This window comes from Equus przewalskii, chromosome 9, assembly GCF_037783145.1.
Source record: "Equus przewalskii isolate Varuska chromosome 9, EquPr2, whole genome shotgun sequence".
Lineage (NCBI taxonomy): Eukaryota > Metazoa > Chordata > Mammalia > Perissodactyla > Equidae > Equus > Equus przewalskii.
In genome coordinates this window covers 72979328-72992401 of record NC_091839.1, presented here as the reverse complement: position 1 = coordinate 72992401, position 13074 = coordinate 72979328, and the positions used below count along the sequence as shown (strand labels likewise).

Sequence of the window (13074 nt, the reverse complement as noted above, 5' to 3'; positions counted from 1 at the left end):
TGCACCATTTAGGGCAGAATGTTACTCTGATGGTTAATTTTATGGGTCAGCTTGACGGGGCTAACGCATGTCAGATAGCTGGAAAAATGTTCTTTCTGAGTGAGGGTGTTATTTCTGTGAGGGTGTTTCTGGAAGAGATTAACACTTGATTCAGTAGACTGAGGAAAGAGATTTGCCCTCACCAATATGGTGGTGGTGGTGGTGGCGGGGGGGGGGTCATCATCCAATCTGTTGAGGTCTAGAATGGAACAAAAATGTGGAGTATGGGTGAATTCTCTCTCTTCTCTTGAGTTCGGACATCCATCTTTTGTTGCCTCAGAATTGGAACTTTTGATTCTTGGGCCTTTAAACTCTGGACTTACACCAGTGACCCCCTTGATTCTCAGGCCCTTGGACCCAAACTGACTTATCTCACCAGCTTTCCTGGTTCTTCAGCTTGCAGATGGCAGACTGTGGGACTTCTAGCCTTCCATAACGATATGAGCCAATTCCTATAATAAATCTCCTTTTATATATATCTATATATCCTATTGGTTCTATTTCTCTGGAGAGCTCTGACTAGTAATACAGTTACTTTATCAAAAATGTCAGTGTTTGAATACAGGAGTTGACATCAGAAATAAAGAAATGTTCCTTTGCCAAATTTCTGTCTCCATTAAGTGAATCCTCTAGTGTTGGTGTCTTTATAAATTTTATTTTAAAAGTATTACATTTGAATTTTGACTGACTGAGGGTTGTAATAGGGCTAGGAAGGAGGGGAGCAATGAATTTTGTTGCTGCTACTCTAAACTTTAACTGATATTTTCTCCAAAATAGAATCCAAACTTTTGTTGTTGTTGTTGTTGTTGTTGTTTTGAGGAAGATTAGGCCTGAGCTAACTACTACCAATCCTCCTCTTTTCGCTGAGGGAGACTGGCCCTGAGCTAACATCCATGCGCATCTCCCTCTACTTTATATGTGGGATGCCTACCACAGCATGGCGTTTGCCAAGCAGTGCCATGTCTGCACCCAGGATCCGAACCGGTGAACCCCGGGCCACCGAGAAGCAGAACGTGCAAACTTAACAGCTGTGCCACTGGGCCAGCCCCCAAACTTTTTTTAATGAGTGGATTTGGCATCAATTTCCTCCAACTAAAGCTATTCAAATATATAAGAAATGATCATCTATATGCAAGCATTCTTTCAGTGTTAGACGTTTTTGTGTTTGAAATAAGAATATGGTGTTTGTTCCACTCACTTCTAAAACTTTTCAGTTTATCTAACCATCCTTATGAAAATTATCTTCCTATCAAGGAAATCTAATCAAATTGGCTGGCATTTAGTTAGATAAACCTAGTTTTACAATCTATCTTTAAAACTTACGAACTTAAGAAACCCATTGGCAGTGAATCTTGGTTTATTGATCTGCCTTAGTCCATTTAGGCTGCTATAACAAAAAATACCATAGACTTAACAATAAACATTTATGGCTTAAAAAAACAAACGTTTATTTCTCATAGTTCTGGAGACTGGGGAATCCAAGTTCAAGGCTCCAGCAGATTTGGTGTCTGGTGAGGTCCCACTTACTGGTGCACAGATAGTTGTCTTCTTGCTGTGTTCTCACAGAGTGGAAGGGATGAGAGAGCTCTCTGGGGTCTCTTTTTTAAGGGCAGTAATCCCATTACTGAATGCTTCACTGTTATGGCCTAACGATCCCCCAAAGACCCTTACCTCCTAATACCATCACATTGGCTGTTAGCTTTCAACATGTGAATTGTGTGTGTGGGGGGGGAGGGGGGAGGACACAAACATTCAATTCGAGACTAATAACTGTAAAATTGAGATTAATAACTATTTAAAAGTATTACTTTGAGGATTAGAATATGTTGATTAAATTTTAATTGCCTTCCCCTTTTACTGATCATGACATAAAAAAGCACACTGAAGGACAAAGCCCAAACTCCTTTGCTCGGCTTCAAGGCCACTCATGGATGTGTCACAACCACAATCACGCTTCCTACCATTTCCACAATCCACATGCTGTAGCCACATTAGGGTGTCTGATACTTCCCCAGAGCACCTTGTAACTTGGTGTCATTCTAATTTTTTTCTGGCATTTCTTATGCCTGAAATGCTAAAAAAAACTTCTCCACATAAAGAAATCTACTCCTCTTTTAATCACCTACTCAACTTTCTATCCTCTAGGAAATTTTGCTTGATATACCCCAGGAAATGTGGTTTCTATCTCTGGACTTCTGTTGTTAATTCGTATGTATATCATAGCACTTGTCATTATTCTCTTTGGTTAGCTGTTAAAATGTTAGACTCTGCCATAGATTGTGAGGAATAGAGACTCTGTATTAGTCATCTCTGTTTGTCTAAAACCAAGCACAGAGCCAGGCACATATGAGGTCTGCTCAGGAACTAACATTGGAAAAAATAAGTAGTTAACGAGGAATCTTTGGAAAATGAAAACTTGCCAAAATATGGAAAATGATAAAATATTTTCAAAAGAGGTAAGAGTTTTCCAGAACAGTAAATTAGACATCAATCCACAGGAGAATCTGGAATGAGCGCCTTTGGGGGTACTTCTGAAGAATGCTGTGGTCACTAGGAACCCACATACTCACTACAAGAGAATGGTGGACAAAAATTACATGTTATTCTTACTGCTTTTTAAGATGGTAAGCCACACATATCTTGATTTTAGGAAGGCATTTGGCTAAGTCTTTTAAGATATCATTGACAAGAGGAAGAAATGTGGCCGGGATGATGACAGTACCCTTAAATAAATTGGGGCCCTGATTGCAGTCTCTGCCCTATACATATTGATTAATAGAGAAAACTCAATCAGGAGAAATAATTGTCTAGTGTTATGTCACTGAGTTTTGTGCTTGGGTTTTTCTGGCAGGCATTTTTAACAGCTACTTGAGAAAAGACGTAGCAGACAGTTTCATTATTTTTGCTGATAAAATGTTAGGAAGTACATCACCCGGGATACACTATAGCAGTATATTACTTGGCAATATTGACATTTTAGGCTGGATTATTCTTTGTTGTCTGGGGCTGTTCTGTCCACTGTAGATGTTTAGCAGGATTCCTAGCCTCTATAGATTAAACGCTAATAGTAACTTTCTCTCTCCGTTCCAAATTTGACAACCAAAAACGTCTCCAGACATTGCTAAATGTCCCCAGGGAACAAAACTGTCCTGAGTTGAGTATCACTGGGCTAGAATGAAGTAAACATAATAAAATGAAATTTACCTAATATAGATGCTTCAAGAGGTAAAGAATGCACTATCTTTCTTGTTTAACTTTTTATATCCTGCACTATTGAATGAATGAATGAATGAATAAATGAATGAGTAAATATGTCATTAAAAACTCAGTTCTGAACTTATATTTTAAAAAACACAATAATGTCTCTTCAAGATGAAGAAAATCCAACCAAACAACTGTTCTGTTTAAAAGACAAAATTCAGTGTAAGTTCAACATGAGCCAATAGTAATATCACTCCTGAAAACCAAAATCAAAACCAAAAAAGCAAAATGAATGCAGTGTTACGATGTGTTAATAGAAATAGAATATCCAGAACAAGGGATGTAATATTTCACTGACTAAAGAATGGCATTCAGTTTTGTTGACATTTATTTAGAGAAAATAACAGACTAGAAGGATTGTAAGAGTAACTACAGATAAAGTTTCTGAAAAATAAGTCATAAGACAAATGGTTGAAGTAAATAAGATTGTTTAGCTAAGGAAAAAAAAAACCAATTCTGGGAAACATGAAAATTTCAAGTCTCTGAAAAACAATCATGTGATGAGTAGATTCTGTGGATTCCAGAAGGCTGAATTCAAATAAATGTATGAAGTTTTAAAGAGAGAAGTTTAGGCTGAAAGGAAATAAGGACCTTCTAAGAAAAAAGAGCTCTTCAAAAATGCAATGGGCTATCTTGAAACCTCATTACTAGCTTCTACTTCTGAGATTTTATGAGTCTTTAATGATCAAGTTAATAATATCCTCAAAGTAGTCTGACATTCAGATTATGATGATGTCTAAATAACTATGTTGATTGGATTATGACTGAAATAAAATATTCAAAAGATATCTAGATTCAAAATTTATTTGCCATTAAGTCTTTTCCTTTAGAACTAATTTGAAACTTTTCATTATAATCATTGGTACAATAAGCAAATCTACAAACTTTTCCTCATTTATATAAAATGATGGATGTTGCTGTCTACCTACATTGAATGAACATTGATTGGGTAAGCAAGTAACAATGGGTAATCAGAAGTGATGAGTTAAGCTAAGGAGTGATCAGATGTGCATATGTTGAAAAAAAACAAACACAGAACAAACCTCCAGAGGGACAAACGGAAGTAGAAGGGAGCAAGAAAGAGCAGTCCTCAGACACCGAGTCAAAGCACAGGGCTGCCCTTAATCACTGGGGATACTTCCCAGCAGAAGGCCGAGTACCAGACCTTCCTGCCTAATTTTCTCACAGCAGCTCAAGGCCTCCCTCATTCACCTCAGCCCACGCAATCTCATCTAGTCTTGAAGAGAGTTGGCCCATTAAAGACAGAAGGAATATTTTCTATGGACCAGGTATTCTTCAAATCTCCCTGAGGAGGATGATTTACCACCACACAATAAACTAGGGATTTCCTTAAGGACAGGTGGGAACTATGACTATGGGTTCCCTAAGATTATTTCTATGATTGGCTTCCTGCAGTAGATTTCAACAGTGACCTAAGTCATTGATAGATCTCTTTAAAAGAAATATCAGAAGCATAATCAGCTGACAGCAGAAGCATTATCTGACACTTTTTAGCTACCACCATTGCTATAGGATCCTCACACACTCCTACCACTATCTATTCAAACCCAACTATGTTCTATCCTTTTGACCCTGGCCTCAACTGCTATTTCACTGCCACTTTCTCAGCTGAGCCTGTACTGCTGCCTCTGTACCAGCTCCTGTACCATCTGCTAACGTTTCTGACTCTGACACCAGAGAGGGGCACTGCCTCTCTTCACTCTGACCTCTGAATTTCCCCCATACCTAGACTCATACAGAGACTGCCTGAATACCTCCACACCTTTTTTTTTTTTCAGTACAGATGCTTTACCAAAAAGAAGCCATGGTGTCAGCAGACTTGTCCTATTATAGATGTTGCAGAAACCAAGTAATGTTGGATTCAACAAAATACAATTCTTTAGTATGTTATTATTTTAATTTTGTTCCAAGGAAAGAAAAAAAAGCCAAGATAAATGAGATGAAAACAAATTAGCCACTTTAAAAAGAGAACAGATTATTTCTGGACACAAGAAGCAAGACACAGAGGGCAACAATGATACGACTTAGAGAGAATCACAAATGTTGAGAAATTCAGTAGGGCCTTGCTTGTCAAATGAATTCTGTCCCCACTATCATTCAAATCTCACTCATTCTTGAGCCAGGACTGAGTTGACAAGAAAACTACAATTATGCTTCAAGAAGTTCTATATTAAGGAACTTTAATACTTGGTGGAATTACGAAGAAGCAGAAATGATTGCTTCAGACAAATCCAAACAGATTAGATCAGTGTTAAGATAAAGAGTGCTAAATTTTGGAAGTTGTTTTTCAAGCCTAACCTCTGAATCTGTTGAAGTTTGTTTATTAACAGGGCAAACTAGTTACTAACCAGACTTAGGCATGCATCCCGAGGAATTAAAGGCTCCTTTTAGTTGACAAATTTTATTGTGAATTCAGTATCATCCACCCTTAATCCCAAAGGATTTCTCACACCTGGGCAATCACCCAAGTGCTATTTAAATTCATGTCTCAATTTAGCTAAGTTACGTTATATGTAATGAAAACTAGCAGCCCACCAAATAATTTTATTTCATAAACATAGCTAACAAGTGGGGGAAGGAATTTTTGTTTTTTATGACCCAAAGTTTCCACTCACTGTCTCAGACAAGGCTACTTCGACACGTACAAAAGATGACCAGGAAGAAGACTCTCATAAAAAGCAGTTTAATATCAGAGTAAGTTTTCCTTCTCGAGTAATGACATTCAGGTCATGTGCCTGCCAAACCCGTTCATTTTGGAAACATTTTTCTCCTGCTGTTCTCTCAACATGCACCAAACAAAATACAAGTTTGCTATAAACAGGATATCTTTAGAGGTATAATATATAATACTGACAAAGAAAGGAACTCCTCCCCACTTTGTATCATTGGTATCCACAGCCTTAAACCAAATTCAGCCCAGTCCGGCTTCATTTTTTTAAAAAACATATTTAACAGAGCATCAGGAAAATTTCCGAGGACAAAGATAGGACATCTCCTAGGAGAACTGGAAATTTTTGTAAATCGGTGATATAACATTTGCAGAACACACATGTGGTGTTGATCTTGTGAGACATGACACTTCCTATAAGAGTGAAGAAAAGCCAGGGAAACCTTTGCGTGACCGCCCTCCTAAAGGCTGCATTGTGATGGCTAGTTCAAAATGAAATCATAATAATGCTTAAATGGTAAAAAGCAAACATAGACTCTCAGGAAAAGTACACAGTATGAGCCGTGTTCAGTTGCTGAAACTTCCATGGAAATAATTTTCTTCTCACAAATACCGTACAAGAATGGAGAACTTTGCACATAGTAGGCAAGTCCCAGCAAAGTTGGCAGGCTCTTTCTACCCGGCAGAAAAAAAGCGAAGGATTAAAAAACTACCATTTTTTGTAAGGCATCATTGTTTTAAGGATTAATTGATATTGCGTGTATAAAACACATAGTTATACATCAAGAACGTAGAAGGCATTTAATAAATGATAATCCTATCCCCTTTAACACTTTCAGTTTAAAATGACATATATTTAAGCTGCATCTTTTTCTTAGTTTTGAAAGAAAAATCAAAGACCCTTTAATTTTGGATAGCACATGTAACACAGAGACCCTCAACTGTTTCTCCCAACAAAGCAAGTCATAAACATGTGATGCGTCTATGGGAACTATGTACCAATATGTAACTGATTTTTAACATTGTTGATCTGGGTGTGTAAACTCCTGTGACTAATGAAATAGTTCGTTTCAATCCCAGAGCCTCCAAATGTATAAAATAACATGAAGGCGTAATAAACGATTTTGAAGGTGAAAATAAGAAAGCAAGCAAAGGCATACAGAGGCTCAGGTTCACTGTGGAGGTTAAAATCTACATTTAACTTTAGAGTGCCTCGTCAACTTTAAATAGAAGTCTCAGGGAAAATTCAATGGGATTCTGGAGGGGCAACCATTTCCAAAGAAGTTTAGGAAAGCAGAATAATAATTTTAGCTGGTAGTTTATTTCAGAATCTGAGTTTCTAAACAGTAAATGCAAGGCATTGTCAAGAATTACCTTATTTCACGTCCTTTTTTGTTCTACCTTAGTACATCTTTTGCACTTGTCATATGAGACAACACAGTCTGAAAAAGTCAAAGCTGGGTTTAACAACAACATATAATTCTAGTAGAATGATCTTTTGATGTATATCCTTTGATAAATCTTTCCTCTGTTATTTAAAAATCACTGCCTCATTCTAAATCCATTAAATAAAGCATCGGTAAACCAGGCGTATTTTACAATCAAATATTTCTTATGCTACAGTTCGGATATTTGATTTATACACTAAAGTATATTACTTAATCTCAGAAAGTATGAGCCTTGGTTTGAAGCTAAAATGAATTCAAAATTTAGTGGAGGAGCAAGTATGAAATGATTTACTAAGCTATCCTTCACAAATAAAAAGAATATTTTTGAGAAAAGCTGAGTCATAGTGAAGTCTCAGGGAGAATGCTTAGAAAGGAAGAAGATATGATGAGTTTTTCATCCTGGTGAACCCCATCTGCAAAGGCCTGAAGAAAAGTAAATTGACGTGAGAGATTTGGTTTATATACAGGAAAGAGTTTCCTAGCAGTAAACATGAAGCCATTGAATTACTACTATGAGTCACTATTGTTTTCTTTCATACATGATCAGAATTTATAGATCAAATTATATCTGGATTCGTATTTAATATTATTTTGCATAAAAATTTAAGATTAATTTATAAATATTTACAGAGTATTCACAACAAAGGAATTTAAGAAAGTATTATGAAGTCACTTTCAGTCAATACACAAACAAAATATTTGTGGTGCTCCTTCCTCCACCTGGGTTCAACCCTCCCTCTGACCCCTCTAGCATGCTGCATGCTTCTCTATCACTGCCCTTACCAGATTATTGAATGATTTAGTTAAATATTTGCCGGCCGCTCACCTAGCCTATGGGCTTCTTAAAGTGTAAGACCGTGTCCTATTTGTCTTAGATCCCTAATGTTGGTGATCTATTATAGATTCAACAGATTCTTACTGAGCTAAGAATGTAACCGCAAAAGGCGTAAGTGGGAAAAAAATGTCTTATCAGCCAAACATCTGTACCAAAATGGAAAAAATGTCATGATCTAATGAAAAAATAAATGACTGCCTAGAGATATATCTGTGCTTTTATAATAAATATTTTAGATAGACCTTAAGATTTGGTGATTTTATTTAAACATTCATCTGGGCCATAAGTATGCTATTCCTCTGAAAAAAAAAAAGCAATTACCTTCATCTAACATATATGATAACATATATAGATATATTTTATGAAGAACGTTTTACATAAGGGGAAGATATTTATGCAGAATAAATAGAGGTGTTTTTTTTTAAGCTATATAGGACTTTAAGATAGCTGATTTTGGGTTCTCATTTTAAAGTTGAGTAAAGACATCGTGAAACATTAAGAGGCACTTTGGACAGGTCTGTGTGCAAATCTCAGATCTGCAGGACTATGACTCTGGGTGAATTATTACAGCTCCAATTTAAACAATCATTCTGAACCTTTAAAAATAAAATGAGGTTAAAAATACTTTACAGGATGCTGTAAAGGTTGAAATGAAGGACACACCAAGTCCAAGGAGCTTAATACGTGTTACTTGTGAAGGGAAATAACGCATTAGAGAAGAAAGAAATTTGGCATCAGGATAGTCTGAACCTTGGCTATATCATTTATTAGCTATTGAACCTCTGGCAAATTACTTTAACATCTCTGAATTACAGTTTACTCATTTATAAAAGGAATAATCAAATTTACTGGAGTAGGTTGAATAATCAAATCCTAGTCCCTGGACCATGTAAATGTTACCTTATTTTAAAAAAAAATAGTCTTTTGCATGAGATGAGAAGATTACCCTGGATATCTTTATCTGGGTGGGGCTTAAATGCCATCACAAGTGTGCCTATAAGGTAGAGGCAGAGGAAAATTCCACACAGACAGAGAAGAAGATATATGGAACAGGATGAGGCGGTGAAAAGCTGGAGGTAGAGATTGGATTGGTGCAGTCAAAGCCAAAGAATGTCTGGAGCCACCAGAAGCTGGATGATCAAGGAACAGAAGCTCTCCTAGAACCTTTAGAGGAAGCATGCCCCTGCCGAAATCTTGATTTCAGACTCTGGCTTCTAGAATTATAAGAGAATAAATTTTTGTTTTAAGCCACCAAGTTTGTGTTGATTTGTTGTGGCAGCCACAAGAAAATCATATACTTATCCCGGATGATTTTTGTGTATACAGGTACAGATCCATCACGATGGGAGCAGGGGCTGCAAACATCTTCTGCCTATATCTATAGTACAAAAGTCAGAAATGATTCCAGATTCTGACAAAGTACCAAAGTCAAAGTCAGAGAAACTTGAGGAAGCAGGACCTAAAGTGGGTTTCTAGAGCTCCAAATGCTGATGAAAGAGAATAGTCAGCCATAGGAAAATCAGAGAGCATCAAGAAGAATCAGGCAGGAGGGAAGTTTAGGGAGTGAACACTAGGACGGGGGTGGGGGGTGATATTTCACCTCTTCCCCGAAGTCTTCCCATTGGTTCCTTGCGAGGATAGGCTATAGTCAATTCTGCAGAGCCAAGGATGACCAAGTGAGGAACACGACTATTTCATTGAAGTCCCTATATGACAATTTGGAAAAAAAAAAAAGTGGTAAATATAAGAAATACTGGTATGGTTATTATTACATCATTTATGAAGCATTGACCAACAGGTTAGTGGAGCAGTAGGATGAAAAGGAAAACTCTTCTATCCAGAACTCTGTGCTCTCCATTTCATCATGCTGTCAGCCATTACTTTCTTTAGTTTTCATACAATTTATGATATGGTTTTAATCTACTTCTCTAATCTCACTTCCTGCCACTCTTCAACAAACATACATACCCTATGCTCTAGCCCACCTCCTACCCAAATAGCTTGTGAATTTTAACATCTTCAAGTCTGTAGCAAAGCTTTCAACAGCTCCCTCTGCTTGGGATGTCTGCTTTCCTCATTCTCTACTTGGTGAACTCCTCCTCATCCTACAAGGTCCAGTGTCTCTAAGACATCTTCCCTAGTCATTGTCACGACACCACCATAACACTTCCAGTTTAGCTAACATCATTTCCTCCTCCTTACATATGTCACAGCTCAGTCATTGAACCAGTGTTTGTTGTGTGACATCCATGTGCTCTTTTTTCATCTTTCAAGTTTACGTTATATGATCTACGGTTTGATGTCCCTATAAGAATGAGCTCCTCAATGATGGGAATGCTCTTATTCATTTTCCCTTTCCAAAGCAACTAAACAGAATGAATTATTAAGAACTGAGTGAATGTTTGTCTAGGTAGACATTCAGGTTTTCTAAATACACCTAGAGCTTCAGACGTGGATGCTAGGCATGAAGCTCTGTACTAGACAGAGAGCCAAAAAAGAGTTCTTTTAGTCCACAGACATAGAAAGAAATAGGAGTAGTATAATATTAGGCCATAAAGTTATACCATATTTGATCCAAAAATGTGCTAGAATTTTTCCAAATGAAGAAATTCCCAAGACAAAACAAGCTTCTTTATTAATTTTTTAAGACTGGCAAGTACAACCATTTTAAAAATGAATGCTACTTCTGTCCTTTCAGTTAACAATGCTAACTTAAGCATCGAGTGGCGTACTCAGAGAGAGAGACAACAGCAAAAGATTTTACTTTCTAATCAACACATGTTGGGAGCATGGCATGCTCAGAGTAAGGCTAGATCTATAAGAAGCAGAAACCAAGAAGTCTAGGTTTGAGAGCCAGTTTGTTTATGCTGTTGAGCTTTTCTGCAGACTGAGTCACCAGGCAGAGCCAGGGATGACTGAGAAAAGAAGAGTCTGTCTGTAAAGATAGAATTTATCTGTATAAACCCCTAAACTGCCCTCAGCATGACTTGTGTAAGTCTGCTGTGTCCTGGGAGGGAAAAACACGCTGTTACCAAGGCTGAAGCCCATTTCAAAGAACTCTGGGGGCTCAGATATTGGTCTCTACCCTCTAAACTGGAAGTAGGATGGTCAGTTGCCCAGGTCATCCTATGGGGATGAGTGCAGTAATACGTCAACTTTTCAAGACTTCAAAAAAAAAAAAAGATTTAGGAAATTCGGTCAGCCTTGAAAAGTAACAATGGGAACAGGCACCTATTTGGACAGTACTGCAGAAAAAAATCTTTCAGCATGGACTTCTATTCTTCAGTAAGGATTTATTCCTAAAAATCAGGCCCGTTTACTGCTGGGAGATTAAATCTCAGGAGGAGCCACTTAAGGACCTCTAGGATAAGATTCAAACAAAAATTAAATAGGAGAATTCATGGTAAAGAGGAATACCTTAAAGTCACTAAATATTCTAGACAAATAAAATAGTAATAGCATATAGATTCTTAAATAGTCCTGATTTTGTATTAAGAAATCATATATAAATATATGATTTAGTAGGTACTTTCAATTCAAATTTTTCCAGAAAATACAATAACCACACTCTCCTTAAATTATTCCTCAATCACAGTAATTTGTGTCAATCATTTCTTTCTAAAAATGGCAATGTACCATTACTATAGTTAAAAGAAGGGGGGACTCTGACATAGATGGGCTTGAATCCCCTTTCCACCACCTAACTAGGCAACTAGGTGACCTTGGGCAAGTAGCTAAATCTTCCTTGAGTTTCAGATTCAGTTGAAAATTAAAATAATTCCTAAATTGAAGAGTTGTTTGAGAATTAATTAGCATGTCCAACACTCTTATTAGTGTACAGTAGGCACCTAATAAAAAGTAGTTCTCATATTATCAATAATACATTGAATTAATTATGGTAATATTAGCTGTAGTAACAAATAAGCCAAGTCTCCATACTCAGTGGCTTAACATAACAGAAGCTTATTTCACATTATCTATGCAGGTGTCCCACATTTGAGGGTGGGTTTCTCCATATGGTAACTTAGGAAGCCAGGCTGTTTCCATTTTGTGCCTCATCATATCCCAAGGTTGATGAGTCCTTTGCAGCCATCAAGTAAAAAGGGAAACAGAGTGGAAAAGCCTCAGGCACTATTTTAAAAGCCCAGTTGGATGGTGACAAGTCTCACTTCCATAGACTGCCCATGGGCTAAAACTAACCATATGATCTACCTGGATGTAAACAGGCTTGGACAATGCAGTTTCTAGGGGAATAGCTTCCTTCCAGTGGTAACTCAAGAGTATAGAAGAGGAAACACAACTTCTTTGTGTACAGCTAGCCATGTCTGCCACGTCAACCCCTTTGGCTATTAAACATCTTTTTGCACACTTCTTCCCCAACAGAACATACTTACCCCCATGCCAAACTGTATAATTCAAAGCTCCATCCAGTCACAGCTTCCAGCTCAAAAGAGGTGCTCTGAGTGATACACAGTCCACTCCACCAGATCCATATGTGGCAACTTATAGTCTGGTGACCTATGAACGAAAAGGCAAGTTGTTTTTCCTCCACCCCCCTGACATCCAATATACAACGTTACAGCAGGGACAGGATAATCACCATAAAAACTCCCATTGGGAAAAGGGAAGAATGGGAAACACATGGTAGTACCTGGTCCATAGCAGTGATGAAATCCTGCCAGGCAGGTATTGTGAAGATCACTACCCTAGCAATGATAGAAACTCTCTGATTAGACTCTGGCTCAATATTCACCTTGCCCATACAATTCTTTCAAAGTTAGTAGGCTTCTGGTCTGTTTGCT

General features: G+C 37.5%; 1 long non-coding RNA gene across 1 annotated transcript; it reads right to left on the bottom strand.

The window, feature by feature from the left end:
- Positions 1 to 5988: 5988 nt before the first annotated feature.
- Positions 5989 to 12790, bottom strand: LOC139073408 (uncharacterized). Its single transcript, XR_011522105.1, has 2 exons — positions 12667 to 12790; positions 5989 to 9978 (listed from the first exon to the last, which is right to left on the bottom strand). It is a non-coding gene; the product is annotated as an uncharacterized lncRNA (long non-coding RNA).
- Between the last annotated feature and the right edge of the window lie 284 nt (positions 12791 to 13074).